The sequence below is a fragment of the Apteryx rowi genome, unplaced genomic scaffold (genome assembly GCF_003343035.1).
Source record: "Apteryx rowi isolate R43461 unplaced genomic scaffold, aptRow1 scaffold_572, whole genome shotgun sequence".
Lineage (NCBI taxonomy): Eukaryota > Metazoa > Chordata > Aves > Apterygiformes > Apterygidae > Apteryx > Apteryx rowi.
Window position 1 is genome coordinate 479195 of NW_020450841.1, and position 20970 is coordinate 500164.

Consider the following 20970-nt stretch of genomic DNA (forward strand, 5'->3'; position numbering starts at 1 on the left):
GGTAAAGCCTCCAAATAACTTGATTTGATCTACAAAGGACAAATTTTGGGGGTCTTCCAATTCTGTCAGTCCTGTGTAGAAACGTGACTAGGAAGAGAACTGGTGCTAAACTATTTTTAATACGTGCAACTTCTTAGTTACTGTGGTGATAATAATCTTAAAACATTAGCCAGGCAGGCATGGCCGTAATGCGTTCTGTGTGAGGCGGCTTAGCCAGAACTGAAGGAAAATGCCTTCTYGGTGGTTACTTTTACTCCATGATCCCCGTGAACACTGTGTTTCGATTCCCCCAGGAAAGGAAGAAGAGAACAAACAACATGTGACAGGTGTTAGTCATTCACTTAATGCAGAACTGGAAGGCACTTAGATATTAGTGTAATAAGCACGGTATAAGGACCCGAATGGAGTAGACCTGACTTCTAATTAAGCTCTCAGATGCCGGTACTGATTTCAGTTATACTTCCACTATGAAAAATATAAGAATGGTTTGATGAATCAGGCATGCAACTGCTATAGTTGACTTTAGCATCATGCTTGTAGGTGTTTCATTTCTCATGCAGGCCAGTAGTTCTAGTGCTACTTTTTTTAGAGCTGACAACCGTAATTAAAGGATAAGTACAGATTTCACTTCCTTGCTAAGGAAAAACTAAACTCTCTCACCCTACTTCTCGCTTGTTAATTCTGAAACTGCGTGGTGGGTTGTCTTCCCTATCCTAAACACGAACATCTGTGCACATCCTGGAACAGTGAAGACCTGCTGAATCCTATCGCTGCTTTTTGTTGCCTCTTGGTGCCTTTTGCTTTAATACTAGGAACTGCTTTTGGATGAACCTTTGGCAAAAACGGAGGGAGTTGTTCGTATATCGTGATATTGCTGGAGGCCCACAGGTTAAATCCAGCTTGCAGGGTGCCCCCCGTGTGTCTATCCCAGCCGTTCTTTCAGAGGGAGGTTGGGGACACCCTTTTGGGCAGCACGTGTTGTCTTTAGAGCTGATTGCTTCTTTCTTCATCTGTCTGCTGGTTGTGAAGGGGACTGCGGGGGGCACGTGTTCTTAAATGTAGGTGCCTGGCCAGCTTCAGGGCTGGAAACAGCTTCTGCTATACAGTGTAACCTGGGAAAGGATGGCTCTAAAACTGCTGTCAGGTTTCTGTGGTTGCATGCGTTGAATTGCTGTGGAAATGAAGAATCTGGGCTTCATTCTGCATGTGTCACTTTTTTTTTTTCAGTGCTGTAAGTCCAAAGTATAATTGCTATAATGAATGGGGGAAGTAGAGCTTTCTTTTCTCAAACCGTTCACAACTGACAATACAGTTTCTGAGGAAACAATGGTAAAAGCACAGATTTGTTTCTGTTCTCATACATGTAAGTGTGTGTGTCTGTGGTGCCTTCTGGGCTTTGCGTGATGGAAGAATTCAGAGGCATTTTGTGAGAAGCAGGAGCATTAATAATTGCATTCTGGTTAATCATCATAGAAGGATCGTGACTGCTAGGAGCTGATGCTTTGCGGCTTCCGCTGGAGTTAATAATTCATTGCCGGACTGTGTCAAAAGGTGCTCTTAAATCAGGTCCCTTCGTGGATTCAGGACCTCCATGAGCCATCAGCAGGAATCACAAGAAATGAAAGATGGACTTGCTGTTTGACAGTCATTAACTTGATTCGGGCTTCTGGAAGATACTAGGTTAACTTGCTTGTCCCTGCACTTACCTGTGCATTATAATGTAAGGAGCTTCTTGGGAAATTGTGTTAACAAATTCAGTGGCTAAAGAAAATGCACTGAAATGAAGGTGTGAATGTCGGTGACGATACAATTCTGGTTTCATAGACTGCAGAGTTGAGAGGACTTTGCCTGCCATGGTGCTGAGGCGGCAGTTTTATAAAAGAGCTCTTTTACTACGGGGTTCAGTTGATTTCCAAAGTGCAGTGCCTAACCTCCCAGGGAGAGTGCGCTTTCATGAGCGATTTGAATTTGGTCATGTCAGTGCTTGCAGTCATCCGCAAGAGGGATTGACATTCAGGGCTTGTATATAAAAAGGGGTTAGCATTCTGAATTAAAAATTAACACGTTCTCTGCATAATTACAGACTTAAAACATGTGCTAATGCTGTACAAAAGAGGGCTTTCCAGGCAGAGTTTAATGGCCCAAAAGCCGGAGCCATCGCTTCTTTTCCCCCCTCCTTTTAAATTAGCATTGGCATGTTTAAAACACTCCTTGAATTCTGCAGCAAAATAGCTGTTTGGCTTACAGTTTTTTTGTTTTCTTTTTAAGGTGATTATTCTTTTTAATGCTAAAGATGGAAAGTGGTTTGAATATTCATGGCACATTATAATTTTGAAAATAATCTCCTGGTAGGTATTTAACAATGGCTTTGGGTAAATGGACACTTGTTGCGCTTTGTTTAAACGATTACATCTCAATTATCGCTTGATGGTGAGAGCATGGGTAATACCCTCGGCCCTTTGTTAAAAGGGCTCTAATTAAAACTGGTTCCTGCTCTCGCCTCTTGGATAAATATGGACGTGAGGCAGTTCAGTGACATTCTGTCAAATTGCCGAATTGAGTGCAAGTTCCCCATTCAGCCTGACAAATGATACCGTTAATTGGGGTGTGGGGTGTGCGCGGCAGGAACGGCGCTGCCAGCGTTGGTGCTTAATCCTCGCCGTTTGGCCAGGAGGGGAGGCTTCCCCCTCCTCTCCGCTGCTTGGGGCTGTCAGGCTTCTAACTTTGCAGGGTTTACGTTCCTCCTCTCCCCCCATCTGCTTGGTCATGCAAAGCAGGGCGCCTCGGTTGGCGCTGTTAGGGGTCTCTCCCACTGCTCCCTGCGTTTCCATCCTGCCTCTCGTTTAGTGCAAGTCGAGCCCTGGAAAGCTGTTTTGAAACTTGGGCTGCCGTTGAGCTCTGCAATAAGCTAGTGACTCCCAGTCCGATGGAGTTTGGGGGCTCTTCCTCAGAGAGCAGGGGGCATTTTGTGATGGCACCCAGCATTAATCACCAAGCGTCACACTGTAACACTGAGTGTTATGGGGAGCCGGTCACATCCCAATTCTAGTTTTTGCTTTAACTTTGGATAGATCTCTTGCGTTCTCTTCGTCCATGAAGCTTAGCCCTTTTCCACTAAGCCCAGATTTCCTGCTGGATAGGCCAGGAGCATAATATGTTCAGCCCAGCTGACTTCTTGCTCTGCACCATTTCCGCACGAGTATAACTGTATTGTTGTGAAAGGAAGCRTTAGCTTGGATTTTCTTTCTCTCCTCTTCACCCCTAATCCGCTTGAGGCGGTTTCCTGAACCCTCTGCCTCCTCTTCCTGGATGCTTCCAAATGGAGAGGATGAGTGTGCAGAGCTGAGGACGCAGGCAGTGAGCCAGCTATGACGGCCCTCATTCGGAAGAGACCTAGCGTGTCATTAATACCGGATGATCAGGCGGCCGGCCTTGCGGGAAGAGGAAGGAGGGCGATGCTTTAAGGCGAGCTCTCCAGACCCGGTATGACAGTGCAGTATTTGGCGCTGCTGCTGCTGCTGCTGCTGCTACAGCGCTGGGTTTGCAGAGGAGGAGGATTTTCAGGAAAGAGCTACCTCTTGCTGTTTTAGCTCGCTGCCAGCAATGTCTTTTATTTTTGCTGGCTAATGCTTGTCGATGATAGCAGGCGTAGCGGCTGTAAAACTTCAAAAAGGAGCCAACGCAAGACCAGGTCTAGGGCTGCTTTTCATATTCCTCCCCACTGCTGCCCCATGCAAGATTCTCCAAAATGGAAGAGAGGGACAAGAGATCACAGGGATTGCATGTTAGGGTGTTTTAAGGGATTTCCTTGAATTTTTAGATAGGAGGTGATAGCATCTTTGATTTTGTATTCATAGTGAAGGAAAACCTCCTTCACCCCGGAGATGCAACGGGGCACCTGAGAGGGACAGAGGTCTTTGTGGGGAATGTGGAGAGAAAAGGGATACCCAGAAATGGAGCTGGGGAGCGACTCTGACGCAAAGCAGAAAGGCTGCGTATGCTGCCAGGAACTGAAAAGTCTGCTTGACTTCTGTGAGATCTCTAGCCTCGGGTTAAGATGGCTTTGTGTAAGAATGAAAAAAAAATCCTAAACCCAACATCTTCCATGACTGAATAACTAAAGCTAACTGTTACCTGTTGTCAGTTTAAAAAGCCTAGCTAGAGATGTAGATTATCCAAACTACTCTGGCGCATGTATCGCAATTAAAAAGCAATCGTAAAAAAACAAATCCCAAGGGTTCTGTGCTCTGCTTCATCTTTCTCTTAGGCGTATAATGCATTCTACTAAGAAGTAAAATTTTTATAGTTTTCATTCCCCAGTAACCCTGAACGGTAGTTTTCTCCCTTCTCCCAAAGCCACGTTTGAATGCAGAAGTAATTGATTAGTGCACTGACTGCACACTTTACTAAACTGATTGCCAATGCAGTAGATAATTCTGAGATTTTTAGCTTGGTCCCCATTCAGTGCCGTTAATGTTAACAGCTATTTGGGGTGAATAGTTTCTGGCCGTATCCCTCAAAGCTTTTGCTTTAAGATATCCACAGACAAGGGACGGCGATGCTGTACTGAGCCACATGACGAAAGCTTTCCCTGCAATGTTGTGAGCAGGAAATGAAATACTCAAAAACAAAAAAATATATAAACTGTGCTGATCTGTAGCACTTGGCTCTGCAGTTGGGAGTAGCGTCTGCAATCGATTACCTGGCCAGGAAGGAACAGAGAACGAATCGCTGTCTGTAAACATGGCATCTCTAAAGGTTGCGGCCGGCAGCTCCAGAGAGCTCCACTATAGCAGCCGCCCCCGAAATCCCGATGAAGGCTGTAGCCTGTCCCAAAGACCTTCCTATCCAGATAATGCCCTTTATCTGGTTTTAAGTTTGGTTAGAAAGCAAAGCTCTATGTAGCCCCTGTACTCCTGGCTCCATACCATTAATGATGGGTGATGCACGGTAGAGGTATGTAGGTGGGGAAACTGTCCAAAACCACAAAATGAGAGCGCTTTGCGCGAGGCGAGAGTGGCAGGGCTTTACGCTGCGATCCTTCTCCTGACATCCGAGGTGAGGAAGGGTGAGTTACGGAGGTGAGCGCAGCTGCACGGACACCGCTGGGCACTGGCCCTCAAACGTAGGAGGGATGCCTGAGTTGGATTATTCCTGCAAATATATACCCTTCCCCTCCCAAAACGGACTTCACTTGCGTTCTTGGGTGTAGCTGGTGGCAATCAGTGTTTTTCCCTGAAATGCAGCCGGCTGAGATGTTTTCCTTTAATGCTGGTGTTTTGGGACCTGTTTTCACTTTTGAGACTCCTGGTACAGGAGTCAGGATTCAGGTTCTCAGTATGATGTTCGGTTGATCAGAAATGCCGAACGGTTGCTCCTTGCAGTGGCTGAAGAAAATCTCCCCTAGGCTCATTCCTAGTCCCAGTAGTCTGAGGCAATGCTCAAGTTTGCTGCTTTCAAAGCCCAAAAGACCCCTCTGCCTTGTGAAACAAACTGTGAAAGGTGCCCAATGTCGCCTTTGAAATAGATAAGCCCAGGTCATAAAATACATCCTACAAATGTAACCCTGGTAAAAGGAATCGCTCCCAAACCAGAAAGTACAATGTTAATTCAGACACCCAAGTTTTTTTCTCTATGTAAAATATTCTGCACTGTTTTACTGGTCCTTCATGTCCAACTGATGCTCCTGCAGTGTTTTAATTAAAACAAAAAAGGAAATAATGAATTGCGTGGGTATCGGTGGTGATGCTGCAGATACGTCAGTGTTAATACACAGTAAAATGCTGTTTGGGTGGCTTTTTGTGGTGCCGTGAAAAAAGCCCGGGCACCCCAAACCTGGCCCTTTTCTGTATGTGTGTGTGCAAATACAGACCCTCCATTCAGGAAGCAGAATTTCTGAATCGGGAAACGCGGTGCTGTTACAGCAGGGCTCTCGTTCCCAGTTTGAGAAAGAACCAGTTCTACATTTGGGAGTGTCACCAGCAGTTTGAGAATGGAGGGAGCTGGGCTGGCACGGTGGGTTAAACGTGCCGTTTGCACCGGTGGAAGTAACCATCTGATAACGTTACGCTCGCATTTTGTGAAACGCTTCTGCGTGGCTGTGTGTTTTGCGTATTAGCAAATGCATTGCTTATTTCTTTGCTTCTAATTTTTTTTTTCTTTAAGATGGGGGTGGTCCGTTTCTCGATTTTTCTCTAGCTTTCTGCACTGTAATGATGGCACCATCACCTGACTGCTGGAATATACTGGCCTGACTTTAATCATCGGGTGACTGGCTCTTAGCATGGTTTCATCTCGGCTGTTTTACATCCCTTCCTGTAATTGCACGACTGCTTGCAGCATTGTTTTTCTATTGGTGACAATGGAAGGCACATGTTAGTATTTTATGTAACCTTATACTTTTCGTTTGCTGTTTAAAGTGTATGTGAAAAGGTGATACTTTACAAATAAGACCCTCTCTATCTTGAAGCAGCAGATTTTTATCCCTCATGTGCAACCATTTGTAATGAGTCTGTTTTTATATATAATGTTGTTTAAGTGTCATGTGGAGCAAGGGGTAGTTGGGCTACTAAGCATATATTAATAAAAGGTCTGCATTTCTGTAGTGCTGACAGTTTCATTGAGCTATATATGCCTACGATTAAATAACCTGTTCAAAGCTACAAAAAAGACCAATGCTTAATGTAAATAGTATCTGAATCTTTTAACCACTAAATAACCAAACCCAATGAAGCAATAATCAAACCTCCTTTTAAAGAACATTGACACCAATTGCTCTGCAGGAGAATTATGTGACTGTACAAGTTGTTGCAACAGCTCTGCAGGTCTAAAATGGCAGAAGCTTTCTGTTGATGTATAAAATCAAACTACCATTTATTTCAGCCTCATGGTATGTGCAAATTCATGCAGCTCGGTTCAGGGAATAGCTTCACAACCGGTGCTACAGTCGGTGGCTACAGTACTGCATCACAATGCAGCACCTGCATTTCCCACATTAACCAAACATGACAGCTGAAGCGATTATTAACCATGCAATATGTCGGAAGTCATCAAAAATTCACATCAGAGTAATTGCAGTGGCTTGGGGAGAGAGAAAAAAAAATAGTAGTATCTTTCCTCTCGCCAGCACGCCGCCCTCTCCCCCTCCTAAGCCTTACATGGTACAGTCCGTTAACAATAAAATATCCTTCTGTAACCTATAAACTGTTACTCCCATCAGTTACTGGTTTCAGACTGATGCTTTCCCTAGAATTTGAATAAAGCACCACTGGAAAAAAAAACAGAGATGCTTTAGAGGCAGTGGTGTTCAGCCATGGAAAGCAGCTGCTTTCTTATTGTCTTGCTGGACTCTTCACTGTCTCAGCCATTTCAGGACTTGCAGGGTTGTTGTTTTTTTTTTTTTCTTGTTTTTGTTTTTTAAGATGAAAAAACTTGAGCGTTAATGCAGAAAGACACAGCTGTGTAAGCCTGAATGCCAGGCAATTGAAGGGTGGCAGTTACAGCCAGCATTAACAGGTTTGTAACTCCTCAATACTGTGATCTACAGGTAGGAATGTCTATATTTAAAAATGTCTAAAATGAAGGTAAAAAGCTTGCTTTGGACGGGAGTGAGTTTTCCGTCAGGTGTCTCTTATCTTGGTTTTTCTTTGTGCTGTCGCCGCAGGTTGCTTAAATCGGTGGGCGAGCAATTAAGGAGCGCAGGTGGGCAGGTTTGGAGAAATGTTCCTTTGCTGGCGGAGCAAGTAAAGGCAGGGACGGGAGCCGGAGGTGGCTCCGCTGCCGCTCCGGAGCGGCTGCTGGGTGGGGCGGTCAGCGCCCGCTCCCCGGCTGCGCGGCTCTCCGCGCTGAAGCCCCTCGGTGGCACTGCCGGCTCTGCTTTTAATTGCGGCAGCGATACGGGAGCCGAACTTTCTGAATGCGTCTATCCCGGTGTTTCTTCCCTGGGCTGCGAAACGTCTGTGCAAGTATGTTAAATAAAAAATAAGGATGCTGCTTTATAATATGATTTTCATGCTTTTTTTTTCTTTGTGGTGTGTGTAAAGATAAGGGTCCGCTCAGTGCTTCCTCTGTTCCTGCAGATGCACTTGTGATTTATTTAGAAGACACCTTAAACTTTCTTTCATTTTATTTGGAAGTAAGGATTTCAAATGTGGGATTAAAAATGAAAATAAGACAGTAGTTGCTAATAGAAAATATTTCCACTTTCCCAAATTAAACTAAGAGACTTAGAAAAATTGCTTTTTTTTCTTTGATTAGTTTCTTAAGATGAAGTATATTTGCTTAGTCAACTTGACTTTCCAGCCTGCCCCCCACCTCTCTTTCAAGTGAATCAGATATGTTATGAAAGGGGCTAAGCCAGTAAAATCATAGTAACGGGAAGCAGTCGGGGAATTGCTATTTATATGAATTCAGTGGCCTTGACTAGCTGGGTGGGTGGCAGCTGGTTTAATGGTCTCGGATCTACGGCCTCGGAGGCTGTGTGCCGTCCAGGAGCTCTGCCTGCCTTTGGTGCGGGGATACGAGCGTGGCGTGGGTTGCTTTTTCCATCCTTTCCTTCCGACTGTCTCGCTCCGTAGGAAGAGAAGCGGGTTAATGAAACGTGCTGTGCTGGGGATTGCTGGTCTCCTCGGGGGCTGCCTCGCCTGAGATGAAGGTGCACATATGCCATCTTCTGCGCCCTTGCTATTGTTAACCGAGAAATGTCTCACCCCTTCGGAAAGGGAATACGGGAACGGTGGCAGCGCCTGGCCAAAAAAGTTCCCCGTTTTGAGCGAGATCACCTGCGCTGGAGGGGGGCTCGCCCTGAAAGCGGCGCGGGGAGAAATCACTTGGGAAAATAAGACAATGAAATGTGCTTTGCATGTGTGAAAAGATGGAGAAAGCCGCCAGCGCTGACCCTGCATGGGAGATGGCTCAATTATCCTCGCCGTCGGTACCGTGTTGCAAATTATTTTCCTTTGTCTGAAGTGGGTGGGAGCCAGAGTTCAAGCAAGCGCCATAAATTAATGTATGGAAAATGTCTGAGGCACCGTTTTTAATAATTAGCTGGAGGTCTCTTGTAGCAGGGCTTTCTCTGCTATCTGTTGGCAGCATCTGGAGTTGGCATTTCATTTGCATTAAAGTCCGAACGCTTGCGTGCCTTGTGAATGAAACGCCCAAGTAAGACATGTATTACTAGAGAGTTCCTTAGCAAGGGTGGAGTACAGTCAGAGGAGAAAAATGGAAACCTTTTGTCTCCGGTGTATCCTTAGCACACTAGAGTAATGCTCCAAAAAAGTTTAAACCATAGCTTTGTAACACAATAAGGAAAGTAAGCTGAAAAGGGGTAAGGTGTTTATTATAATGTGGCATTTGGTGCAGCAGAGAATTTTAATAATGCTTTTCTCTCCAAGCTTGATAACAGCTAACCATTTTCAATATAAACTATATAATTGTAGCAGACATATTCCAGACTTCTACTTTTTTATTTTAATGATCAGTAATTAGTAATTCATATGCAATTTAATTTTAAATTAACTCTGTGAAACATATCAGTAATGTAGTAAGAAAACACCATTGTAAAGATCACGGCATGTTTAAATTGAGGATTTAAAGGTATCATGACATATATGAACTTCTCTGAATTGCTTGCTTTCACTGTCAATAAAATATAAATATTTTTTTCAAGAGACATGCTGCCATGTTGAAAATACTTATTAGATGAACAAAGTAGCTGTGATTTACTTAAAAAAATATATATATATTTAGGAAGAATGGGCTAACTGATCTGGGCTTATATTTCTAACTTGTGTGGATGATTTTGTCAGTTCATCTCATGTTATTTAAGAGAGCAGAACTTTAAAGTTGCTAATTTTCTTGAAATACCAGGGTGTATAGAAAAAAAAAAAATAATGCTTGTAGTTCTCCACCTTGCAACGTATTTAATCTTGCCTCTTCCTTCGTAGCGTTAGCCCGCAGCTCAATGCGACAGCAAAATGAAGCAGCTTTTACTTTTGCAAGGTTTTCTTCCTTTGGGGGGGGTTTTCTGAGAGACTTCAAATTGCCGTAAAATGTTACGGGAAACCCCACGGTGGAAGCGCTGCGCTAACGCAAGCCGCCGACGCTCCGCTTCAGCGCTTGCATCCCGGTTTAACGCGGTTATCGTGTTTGCAGCGCTGGCAGGATCTTGATGCCTCTGAAGCAGGCGTTGTCCCTTGGAGGCGGTGAGCGTTTGCCGCGCGCGTCGCTCGGCGTTTGAAGCGCGGATGGAGGGTGGAAGGTCTCTGCGGAAGCAGAAGGAGAACGAGCGCTCCCGAGGAAGGCGCAGGGAAGCGGGGCGCAGGCATTCCTTGCTGTGGGATGGGAGCGCGACGGCTGAAATCCTTCAGCTCAGGTCTGCCTTGAAAATAAGGGTGAGTGGCAGGCTCGCAGCGTTAATCCACTTGCATCCGAAAGGGGAAAGTGGTAAAGAGAGAACAGATTTTTTCATTACTCTTTTTTAACCTAATTTTTAGGCTAACTCGAAGGTATTGAACTTTTTTTTTTATATACATCTGAAATTGTGTTAGAGGAGAGATGCAAATACCAATCAATATTGTGTTTGGTTTCCAAAGCAGCGTGAAAATCCCCGTTTGCCGGAGAAACAGCGAGGTTGCGCGTGCCCAACGAGGCAGGCAGACCCTCGCGGGAGCAGCGAGCGCCGCCGGGCCGCCGAGGGGCACTGAAGGACTGCGCCAAAATTTGGGGAAGGGGCTAGGGGGTGGCTGGGTGAGAGGTAACTTTTGGAAGGTTTGTTTAATTTTTCCTTCTCGATGGCGTTCCCTGAGAAACGTGCCCCGATTTAAGGCTGGGAAATACTTTCTCGACGGAGAGGGGAAGGCAGTTTGGCTTTCAAATGTCAACTGTGTGCACAGAGAAATGAATTTCCTACCGCCGGGTTAAGCGGGTTGCTGCATCTGCCTGTACCCTGACGACACTGTTGCACAGTTAGTCCAAGGACGGACGCTGCAAGCCGGTCAGTACGTCTCCTTTATGCCTGCTCCTCTTTTCAGTCCGCTTCCTTATTAGCGAAGGGTTTTACGGCGCTCGGAGAGGAGCCTGCCCCCCTCCAGCAGGGCCGCACGCTCCTCGCCTCGGCGTCGCCGGCTCGCCGGGCGGCTGCTGCCGGTTCCCAGCGATGGGCTGCTCGGCTTGCCCGTCTCGGGAGCCTCCGCAGCGGCCCCGGGCGCAGGGCCCTGCCGTGGGGCGGCCGCCGGGGCCCCCGGGCTCCCTGCCCCGCCGAGGAGGCGCCGCCGGCAGGAATCCAGCCTGCAGGCTCTATTTTGTCGCTCGGTTATGCGAGCAGGGTCTCCCTCGTAGAGGGGAAAGGAGGCACAGCTGCTTCCCGAGGAAACGTAGAGTAACGGCGACACTAAAATGGCAGCGAAAGAAATGAGAAAATGGCGTCATCGGTGACATGAGTTTTGATGGCTTGATTTGAGGGGTTCCTCCGCTTGGCGGGCGGAAGAGATGTTTTCAGGGAGAGGTATTCTGTTACGGGCTTAGTTCTGACTACGCGAGGAAGCTTTTAAATGATATGAATCTGCATTTATTTTCTCAGTACTCCCTTCGAAAGCATGATATCGGAGAGGCGGAAATAAGAGTTTCCTTCAGCAGATGATGTGAAATTGTCTTTCTCTTTCCATACTGTAAATACCCTTTTTAATCTAAGGTTGCCCTGTGGATGCAGTCCCTTTGGAATTACTTGTAATCCAATTTATTTCAAATAAAATTCAAAGAGCAGCTGAAGTCCTGAGTGTTGTTTTGATTGCAAATCCCATGGTGCATTTATGGCTTTTGTAGAGTTGCAGAAAAGCATCATTATTTCTGTTTGTATTTTTTTAATCAGGATGCTAATATGAGTATATTTATAGCACCAAGGAGAGACCGTGGCTGCTCCCCAGGGGATCTTCCCTGAGCAAAGCCCCAGACCAAGGTCACTCTCTGCATTCAAAATTTTTGCGAAAAACAGGCATTTGTGTATTTGGAAACTTGAAGGAGCTCGGACTCCAGACTGACAGCAGGAGCCGGCCCCACGCGTTGGGGTGCGCGCGGGCCCCTCGGTCGGGGCGCGAGCTGCATCGCCTGGTGCCGAACCCCGGGAGCTTCCCGCAGCGCTGCCGCTGCGGCAGAGGCAGGGCTGGCCCAGCTGATCCGGGCAGAGATCTCCGCTCGCTCAACAAGTCCTGTGGCAAGCGTGGGCGATGTTGCGTTTAATTGCTACTGTAACATTTTGGTTTCTTTGCTTTTATTAAGACAAATGGGAACATAGGTGCCAGCGGCGTTAGCCAGCAGCGCAGACTCCTTCCGGCGGCTCTTGCGTAGCGTTTCCAACTGCTGCAATCGGTGAGCAAGAGTCCGTCCACCTTATTTCTCCTGTTCAGATATTTTCTTTTACACTGTTTTTTCTCACTTCTGTTCTTTGCACGGCATCCGAGCAGATTAGAGCCATTCAAGACTTTCTCTTTTATTATTATTGTTCAGTATTTTGGGGGTTTGCTTGGTAGGACTCGGTATTCTTGCTGAACAGCTCCTGGTTGTGTTGCAGGGGGGCAGAAAACGAACGACTGCCTGGGGAGGGAGAGAGCATCGCCAGAGCAAGGGACTCGGTTGCTTACGCTAGGTTTGAGCGTTGCATTAGCAATTGCTGCAGAAGATGGCCCGTGCAGTGGGGGTCAGTAATTTTACGTGGAAGGGAACTTCATTCTGAGCAACTTTGTTGTAAAATTTCATGTTTAAAAAAAATATGTATATATAAAAATATATATGCCGTTAAGGACTTGCGACTTTGAAAAATTCCTGTCAAAGTCATTTCTAACAAAGCATTTCCATGTGCTAAGTGCAGTTCAAACACAGATATGACAAAGATGAAATGAATTACTAATATGTGTGACTGAAATTATTTTACTTGCTATTTTTCACTGTGATGAAGGCTAAAAAGACAAATAATTACTAAAATTGTAATAATTAAATACACTTTATAAGTAATATACCAAGCAGTGTGGTGATGGACATATTCTGGTGTTTTTTAGAACTGAGTGTCCCTCTTAAAAGCAACCCACATATTTATCATTACGCTTGGGCTTATTAAATCTAGCAAATTTCTCTGACATGTTTTGTAAAATCTTTTTAAAAAAAAAAAATGTATAGGAACACTGCAGTGAATTTCCCTGTTATGTTAGGAGTTAAACCATTTGTAAGTACAATTTTAAGTAACATATTGAGATTCTGTAGAGCATGAAAGCCTGAACTTGCTTAACATAATATGTTGAATTAGAAAAAACAAAAAATCAAGCAGACTCTTGCATTTAGTGCCAGCAGCGATGATCTCTGCTCATAGCAGAGTGAGAGTTTTATTTTGTGGCTGCTGTATAAGTGCCTGGCGCAGTATACCGGCAGGGAATGTGGACAGGAGCATTTCCCAAACGTTTCCTGCGAGGTAGAGCTGTGCTCCCCATGCATTTCATGATAAATCTTGTTTATATTCACTGTACACCTTGCGTTCTCCTTGATGGCTACGCGCTGCAAAGGCGCTTCGGAAAACTGAGGTTGGGTGTGTGATCTGATGGTGCCACTTGATGCTGGGGGAAGGTTTGATAGTAACTGATGGTTCAACATTAGCTCTTCTGTGCTTAACAGATGATTTTGTGGCTGAAGCAGCAGTCGGGGATGTAGGTGTTAGCGGTTCTTGTCCCCTCTCTGCCTTCTTGAGAAGGGTCGCACCAAGATGTGTGTGACTCTGAGACCCTTCTGCAGCTGAGAGGTGCTCAAGAAGTGTGAAGAGACTATTCTCAGTACCGGTGGGGCCAGGAAGGACGTTTTTCTGATCTCCACCGGTCCCATCAAGGTAATGTGAACTTGTATTTTGTCCCTTGAAGACTGTATGCCTATCTAAGGAGCACATTTCCAGTCTACGTTTGCCAGATTCAAATGATCTCAGCAAGAGCCGAAGAGCGTGCACCATCTGCCCCTGCTTCGGTTACAAGCTGATCTGTGATTTCATGAGGAACGGTTCTTTCAGCACTTTGAGAGCTTTTCCTGTCATGGCTAGAAGGAATAATGATATTTATCCAACACAACAAAATCCAGTGTTCCTGGATACAGTGTGAAGATTGCTGTGAAAACTGCATGAGTGTCACGGCTCAAACAGTCTAAAACAGTAAAGGAATACAGAAAAAGAGTGCTAGGTTTTGCATTGCTAGCACTAATCTGTGGCAGAGCAATTTGCTTGTAAATATTTGCCTAAGGCTTGCTGTGCCACACAGATTAAAGGCTCCATTTAAAACCGAGCATTGCATCAGTGACGGGCTGATGGCAGGGCAGGGAGGTCCTGTCGCTACCTGACGACTTGTCTCAAGGCAAAGGTCTGCTGCTTTGCAGCTTCCACCCTACGCACAAGGTGCCAAAGACACCTTGCAGGCAGCTCAGGGCTGCCCCTGGTTTCATTTGCAAGGCGCGCTGCCGCCGGCCAAGGCCGCGCAGGGCGTTCTGCGCGTGGCTGCCAAGGACGGAGTCGCCGGCTGCGCTGGAGCTATAGTGCCGCATGCATCGACTTTATCGCTGTCGCAGGAATGAGGCCCAGGTTGCTCCTCCTCAGTTGCAGAAGAATACAGATTATTGTAGCTTTGCAAAATTTGATTTTTCCAGAACAATCAGCTGCTTTAAAAAGAAAGAAGAAGAAGAAGAAGGAAAAAAAAAAAGTTACATGATCTTTAGATTCACTGCTACAATTGCATAATGGAGCAGAGCTTGGGCCAGGGTTGCTTTCTTTTCCCGACTTCCTACCGTTGCAATGCTGCCTGCTTGCAGGGTGGGGAAGAGCTCTCCTACCTTTGCTGTCAAATGAATTGAACGTGAGCGCTGGCTGCAACCGTGGAGTGCAGTCGCTGTGTGCGGGGAGATGTGGTTCGTGACCTCTTTGAAGGCAGGTAGCAGAGCAGCAGATCTCTCCTAAGTGGAGTATTTGGCTGTATTAGCACAGTATTTTGTGTTGCAAGTATTAGTTGTGGTGTTTTACCATGTTAAACTTCAACATGGCTGCCCCTTTGAAGGTCTCTGATGCAATAACTGACTCTTGAGCCTTAGCAAAGTGTAACACCTTCCATTTTTCTACCTTTTTTGTCTTTAAGTGAATAGTGATTTATTGTATTTATTTATTTTTAACTGATTTATTTATTTAGAAAAATGTTGCAGGATTTCTCATTCTGAACATGGTGGTAAGGAACTTGAGGAATATATTCATTATAGTGTGACAAGCTCAGCTATTTTAGGCCAGGAAAACTTTTCATACTGCTAAATCCTTGAACTGCACCCTCAGTGGGAGGCCAGAGATGGTGTTTTACCATTTGCCCTCCCTACATTAGATAGGGAAAAGGGCACATCTCCCCACTGCTTTCTGTTGAAAACTTGCTGTTTTGTTCCTTACCTTAATTTGTTCCTTAACTTTTGTACAGCTTTGAACTGATGCGGACTAGGAAATCACCCTTCCTTGGGTTCTTTTTGTGACTGAGGACCTCTGCGCTTGGGCTCTGTCTGCTTTGGCCCCATAGCAGTTTTGCCACCTGAAGTCCTCTAAGGAGAAAGCCACTTACATAAATGCTGTTGGATCATTTTATGGAGTAGCTCATCTTTGGGCAGCTGCTTTGCTACTCTGAAGGAGGTTGTATAATCCTAATACAGGCCAAGATATGTAGCAAAGCTGCTTACCCACAGTTTTTTTTTTTGGCTCGCCTCCGTGAGCAGGCTCACGTGTGTACATTTGAGGTAGGATTGTATTTAACAATCATTTCTATTAGCATTTTTTTAATCTTAAAATAAATCAGGTGCTTCATTTGGAGCTTCTGTTCCAAGCCATTACTGAACGATTTTTTTGTTAATCATATAATCATGATCCCTGCTGGTTCTTTGAAGGATTCACTGGATCTGCTGGAAATCCAACACTTGGAGATATTTTAATCAAAGAGCAATTGACTTGAAATAGCCCCAGAATGTTCATTTCATTTTCTCCTTTCTTCTCCTGCCAATGAAAAAGTAAGCATTGCTGTCAACATCCAGGGCCTCCGTACGCTGTTTGGCAACATTTGCCTTCTCTTGACAGCTTGAATACTAAGATCAAGTATTAAAAGTATGGCCTGGCTGATGGAAGTAATTAAGAGACTTCTACCAGCCAGGAGAGAGTTTACTAACCTCATTTACTGCAGTAAATGGAAGTGACTTTCAATCTCCTGTCAAAAAGAGACCATCAGTGCACGCATGCCCTTTCGTACGGATAATGAATTAGTTACTGGAACACTTCCGTGCTGGAATCCAAACTGGAGCAAGGCAAGTGCCGATTTCTGTCACATCAGCCTTTGTCAGATGGTGAATGCCGGAGATGAGAGATGACAGTTGAGCAAGGAGCACTGTGAACGGTGAAATGGCACAGCCTCCCAGGTGTCCTTCCCCTTTCAGTCGGGGGGCGCTTCTAAAAAGCATCCTCTTAGGTAAAATTCTTGACACTTATGGCCTTTATGCTAAGAAAAACATTGCCTTTCTGGTGGTTCTCCCACTAGGGTGGGGAGAACTTATCTGACCGAGCAACATGGTCATTGCGCCTTACCCAAATCTGCTCCACTGCTCAAGTTACCTTTCAAATTAGGTTTTAAGGTAAGAAATTCTTGCAGATGAAAATCTGAAAATGCCATCGCCCCGTGCGGTTGGTCCTGTAGCTCCTTTTGTAGTAAACAGTGCCTGCTAATACCCTGTGAAGGCTTGCCATGTTGCCGTGTTTACCTCGTGGCTGCAGCATAGGGTTGCTGTGGGTTGGCCAGGAACCAAAGTCGGTTGTCTGAAGGCTTTCTCCTCTGCTTGCCACATTTGTAGCCTCTCCAGTCCCAGGTTACCTCACTTACCTGGTGAAGCTCGTCAGTAGGTAGTCATCTTTTCTGAATGTAGAAAGGGTACGAAGCCAGAGCTGAAAGTGGGAGGAAGTAGACTGGAGAAAGGACTGGGGGGAGAAGGGGTTAGGCCTGGGAATTAAGCTCCCTGGATGACTGGGACTGGCTGGGCAAGGGAGGTAGGACAGTGTCACAGAAGAGGGGGACTTTGATCTGACACTTAGCAAGGCAGAGTGGCTGGATTTCAATAGGGAAGGAGAATGGGAGAAGATGACATCTGGCTAAAATCCAGGGGAGAAGAGAGAGGTCAGAGAGAAGAACTGGAACTTGTCAGGGAAAAATGCTGAGGGCCTGCAGATGTGGAGGAAAAAGTTGGGACTAGCTGGGCCGGGAAATGGGAACCTGAGGGTGGAAGTGTGGGTGTGCTTATATGCCTGTGTCCCTATTTTGCAAAAATCTTATCGGATACTGTGCAAATCATGTCTGGGAAACACCCAGATCCTGCAGTAAATGTTGCCAAGAAACCATGGGAAAAAATGTACCTGTTCCCCTCCGAACAAGGTGTGATAAGAAAGTATGGGAGTCGCACATTAACAGAGAGAAAAGTCAAATGCCGAGTAGTCACTTGCTGAAGCAGGATAGTGTGATGTGACATGAGGAGGTCTTTCAGCTTTTTGCAAAAATCTGACTGTTGCAGGGAAATGAGATAGAAGTCCATCCCTTGAAGGGACCCTCAGGCACATCCTGGCTATGCCCGAATCCCTCTAATGGCAGAACTTGAGCACGGATTTCACCTCATTTTTTTTGTGGTGCTCCCATCTTTACCATCTGCCATGGCTAAATAGCCCTTTGTCTTCTAACGATATCTCTGTTCTCCTTCCGCTTCTCTTTGGCTAGCGAATGTGAGGCAACGTGTCGTTGCTCATTGTACAGTCAGTGTCTCTGCGAGAGGGCGGTTCGTGCGATGGGGGTCACGCGCTCCCTCGGACCCGTATGCCTTGCACGCCGGACCTCTGCATCCTTGTTGCAGTGCGCAAGCCTCGTGGCAAGGTCAAATCTTGCCTCTGGGATTGGAGAAAGCTTTTAGGACAGGAGCACAACCCAGTGCGGCTCAAGACCCGCACTGAGTGGATATTGCAAACCCTTAAAGCTGTGATGTGGCCTGGGTTTTTTTTGGCCCAAATTCTCTAGTTTCAAGTGCAAGTCTTCCATCCTTCTGCGCTGCTTGTTTCAGAGAGTTCTGCTTTTCCTTAAAGCAGATGGATATATGTGTGCGTTTATATCCATGAGTGAAATCTAAATGTTCAGTGACCAAAACATAGTGCACCACTAGGTGGCAATGCAACAAACCCAAGGAAAAATACTGTTGCAGTAGCTGGTCGTTCTTTACTTTAGGGTCTGAAATTTTGCCTCCCAAACTTAGAATGACAACTGTGGGAGCTGCCGTTTGACCAAGCAAAGCAGAAGCAGTCTTGTGAACTGAGGAGCAGGAACCGCAGCATCAGTTACTGAAACTCCCTCTTCTGAGATTTAATAATTAGCCTGTAATTAACTGAAGCAGCAATTGTCATGCCGCAGTCATAATGTTTAGCATGAGGCACAGGGCAACCTTTTTAAAATGCACCTTTTTGTCAGTGAAGCATTACAGATATTACTTGGGATGTGTGAGGCTTTTCATTTGCTAAAGGAATAGTTTCTGAGATTGCAAAAAAAGATAATCGTCCCCTAATTGACATGCTGTGTAGTATAATACCTTGAATAGACCTTGTGAACTCTCCAGGAGCTAGGATGTTTCATTAAGGAAGATGCTTAGCCTGGATTTACTGACTTCAAGTGCATTTCAAGCACACCTTAAATTACTTTGTTGATCACCAGCATTGCTGTGTACCTTGCTTTTAGGCAGGTACCCAAGCTGTCTCCGCTTCTTCCTAGTCACCTTTCCCAGGGTATTACCCAAAGCAAATAGCAATGTTTCACCCAGTTTACAGCAAGATTACCATGTGGGGTTTGTTGTGAAATTGTTGACTTCTCCTTTCTGCTGTCCTAGGGAGTTTTCCCTTGAGTTAGAGACTCTCAGGAGGCCCTCGTCAGCGCAGGGCTCGCCCAGCTCCGAGGAGAGAGGAGCCCAAGGTGAGCAGGGGGCTGCATCTCCAGGCTTTCTGGAGTCCAGGCTCAGGAGCAAGCAAGTGGCCAGGCCACCAAGCACACTTGCAGGCTGCAGTGACTGCCACCATATGCTTAGCACCTTCCATCCTATCCAGCCATGTGCAGGCCTGGATCTTGGAGAACGTGCTTTTTTGCATGTAAAATCAACAGTGTTATTGCAGGATACAGCAAACACGTAATGCTGTTTTCTGCAGCATCGGAGTCCTGCTGTCAGATGTGTGACTGTATCTTCTGCTCATACATTGATGTGTGTGCTTTGAAGGCCTGTTAGAAATACGTATAAATGCTCTGGATATCTTTCCTTCAGCCAAAAATTTTGTTGCCTTCCCAAGCAAAAACTCTCCACCTATGCAGCCATGGCCAGACCTTGCAAAGCCATGTCTCCATCCCCATCTTTCCCATAGGGAGCCAAGATCCATCTTGGCCCTGTCTTTAGGTGACTGCCACAGCCCTTGCCTTTGACACCTGCTCTAATATTCGGTCCCCAGACATGTGCAAGGATCTTCATTTAGCTTCCCTTTTTGAGACTGCGACTGCACTTTCTCTGTGGGCATTGCCTAAAAAGAAAGTGGGACGTGGCAGACGATGAAATGAAGACGAGGCTGTGTGGCAGAAGTCGCCCCTCTTTCCTGCACGTAATTCTAGGGCTATTTCTGGGGGGACCGCATCACGTGCCAGTCTCGGAGGATGGCAAGTCTTTCTGTATCTGGTATACAGAAGGGGGTCATGTTACTATTTCCAGCTGAGGGGAGTCAGACAATGTCCTATACCGAAATATTGCTTGTTCTACATACTCCAGAAGGAAAGGGTGCAAAGGCCTTTATTTAACACAAAGATCTGGTGCTAGCTAACAGGAAGGCAAACGGCTCGCCTACGTGGCAGAGTTTAATGCCAGGTTTCTTCAGTTCAGAGGAATTTCAATCCCTCCTCACCTCTCAGAGCTGAGTAAGTATCAGTCTATGATAGCTGATGTTGCATGTAATACAGCTGCATATTGTTTTTAAGACTTAGCATAAATACGCTTTCCCAAAGGTCCAAATCCCTGTGATGGTGGAGTGTTCTCCTGCTCCAGATTCAGTGCTCCTCTGGAAATCGCTAGCTCTATCTAGGGTATAAGGATCAATACTGATATTGTCAGATCTTTGGGGCAGGAACCATTTATTTGGGGGAAGGAGTTGGGTATGAAGGGCATGAAAGGCTGCTGGTTCATGATTGGGTTCAGTGGGCACTACTAGTGCTGCGTATCCTCATTGGAAAGGTATGGGGTACCTTGAATTCCCACTCCACCGGATTTGCCAGTGGCCCCTTAATTTTAGAGCTATGTTTAATGAGCGTACAGACTTTTAAAATATGAGCGCTTATTACAGTTGATAATGCTATAGTTCATCGCTTCAGAGGGAAACAAAGGCTTTTTGCTTTTTCTTTATAGTTTGATTAATGATTAAATTGAAGTCTGGGACTACAGATCAGCCTGGTGTGTCTGATTGGTAATATAACACAGTGAAAATGCCAAACAAAGATATTCAAGCTAGTGTTAACAAAAGCCTTGTGTGGGTTGTCTGTGTGTGTTGGTGCAGTTTACCCCACAACTATTTGCTTTAAATCCAAAATAGCCTGTGTGTTTGCCTGTACAGGTCACTTGAAGTAATGCTTGGGTTAAGGAGTTAACAGCTCATCTAAGTCACTCTGTTCGCATACAGCTGGCTTGTTTGAGGTTTAGGGATATACTAAAAACTGAAAGTTTTAAATTCAATTCTAATTATTCAGAATTTATTCTAATTTACTCTAAATCATGTTTTTTTTTTTTTAACCACTTCTTGTTGTATTCAGGGAAAGAGAGGCGGTGCAGTAAACTCTTCCTGTATGCTTTCCAACTGTTCAGTTATTTCATCCTTTTTCAACTGATTTTTAA

The 20970-nt window shown here is 45.5% G+C and overlaps 1 protein-coding gene across 3 annotated transcripts in view; it reads left to right on the top strand.

Annotated features, from left to right (window-relative positions):
* The window catches only part of NUP93 (nucleoporin 93), an 84227-nt gene that overhangs the window by 27889 nt on the left and 35368 nt on the right, over nucleotides 1-20970 (top strand). The window lies entirely within an intron of this gene.